The sequence below is a fragment of the Rhineura floridana genome, chromosome 1 (genome assembly GCF_030035675.1).
Source record: "Rhineura floridana isolate rRhiFlo1 chromosome 1, rRhiFlo1.hap2, whole genome shotgun sequence".
NCBI lineage: Eukaryota > Metazoa > Chordata > Lepidosauria > Squamata > Rhineuridae > Rhineura > Rhineura floridana.
In genome coordinates, this window is record NC_084480.1 from 163,840,293 (window position 1) to 163,842,303 (window position 2,011).

Consider the following 2,011-nt stretch of genomic DNA (forward strand, 5'->3'; position numbering starts at 1 on the left):
CTCTTAGCTGTCATTTAAAAAAAGAAAGTTTCTAGGTGGTCTGGTTCAAAAGATATAGACCAAAATGTCAGCCACTGCCCCCCCACAACTTCTGTTAGTACCAGCTGCTGTAACGCTCACCCTTTCAGGTTTTTAGCCAATAAGTGAAGTCAGGGTTGTAATTGACAAGGGATTTGTTGACCTACAGACAATAGTTAAATCCCACTGCAAATTCTAAAAAATGCAAATTCTAAAAAATTCTTTTTCCTGCTTGTCTGCATATCAGCAATTCATTAAATTTATAGCTTTCAGCAGCATCAAGAATATTTTCTCTGTGCAGGAGATCTGAATACATTGGAACTTGCTTCTGAATAAACATGCATGCAATGGCAGTGGCCTGCCTTCCAGTCAATCCTGACTTATGGCAACCCTATGAATAGGGTTTTCATGGTAAGTGGTATTCAGAGGTGGTTTACCATTGCGTTCCTCTGAGGCTGAGAGGTAGTGACCGGCTCAAGGTCACCCAGTGAGCTTCATGGCTGTGTGGGGATTCAAACCCTGGTCTCCCAGGTCATAGTCCAACACTCTAACCACTATGCCACACTGGCTCTCAAAAAGCAACACTGCATTGGCCGGGAAACAAACCCGGGTCAACTGCTTGGAGGGCAGCTATGCTAACCACTATACCACCAATGCTGCTGTTAAACATGCATAGGATTGCAAAACAGCTTGTAGTGGCATGGTTCTGAATTTTGGATTGGTTACATGAAGTTCCTTATCACTAGATTGTAGTCCTGTGCACGCTTCCCTATTTGAGTAAGCTCTACTGAATACATTGGGTCTTGATTTTGAGTAAACGTGCATAAGATTTTACTATAAATACCTTTGCACGTTGTGTAAATAATAAATATATTTAATATTCTTCTTTATATAAATATTTCTTCATACTACATCTCGATATGTATCTGATTTCACACTACAGTTGTAAGTTATTATTTCCTCTACATTATAAGTGTGCCCTTCTTCCTTAGGATGGTCCTGGTCCCCCTCTGTTGAGGGGCAAATTAGGCTGAGAGATGGTGAGTAGCCCATGGTCACCAAGTAAGTGTTGTAGCTGATTTCCATTTTAAAAAAATAATTAAAATAATTTATATGCAAGCAAAGTTTGTGAAGTAGTGCAGATACACACAATACATTTAATATCCAACTCACATTTAAAGTGCATGACTTCCCATGAAGAATCCTGGGAAATGTAGTTTCCCCCTCACAGTTACTAATTTCTACCACTCTTAAAAACTACAGTTCCCAGGATTCTGTGGTGGGATTCATGTGCTTCAAATGTATGTTGAATGTGGTTTAAATGCATGGTGTGGATCTGTCCTAGTATGCTGTGTATTCATAAGTGAACCACAAAGAATTTTAAAAGATACTGTTTAAAACAGGGCTATAGCTCAGTGGTAGGGCACATACTTTGCATAAAAGGTCCAAATTTCAATCTCTGGAAAAGGCTATTGCTTGGAATCCTGGAGAACCTATGCTAGTCTATGTTATCAGTACTCAACTAGATAGTACCAAATGGCCTGAGTTGGTATAAGGCAGATTCCCTTGTTCCCAAGAGCCACTGTGACTCTGAAATTTAATGATGTATTTTACTTACAATATTTATATACTGTATTGTAAAAAAAACCCCTCAATAAAGAGTTTACAGAAGGAATTAAAACAAAAAAAAATTTGCAAAAATAGTTAAAATGGGTATTTAAAAACATTTAAAATAATACAATACCGTTAAAAACAGATAAAAAGCATAATAGTTTCTACATGACCGGGTAGGCTTGCCTAAACAAAAAATGTTTTTAGCAGGTGCCAAAAAGAATACAATAAAGGTGCCTGCCTCATGTCAGTAGGCAGAGAGTTCCAAAGTATAGATGCTGCCACACTAAAAGATCAGTTCCTTACAAGAGCAGAGCAAATACTATGTGGCACCCCTAACATGGAGAGCACACCTTGAACTTGGCCTGGTAGTAAATTGACA

General features: G+C 38.4%; 1 non-coding gene across 1 annotated transcript; it reads right to left on the reverse strand.

Moving 5' to 3' along the window:
• Window positions 1-603: 603 nt before the first annotated feature.
• On the reverse strand, window positions 604-675 carry TRNAG-UCC (transfer RNA glycine (anticodon UCC)). Its single transcript has one exon. It is a non-coding gene; the product is annotated as a tRNA-Gly (tRNA).
• Between the last annotated feature and the right edge of the window lie 1,336 nt (window positions 676-2,011).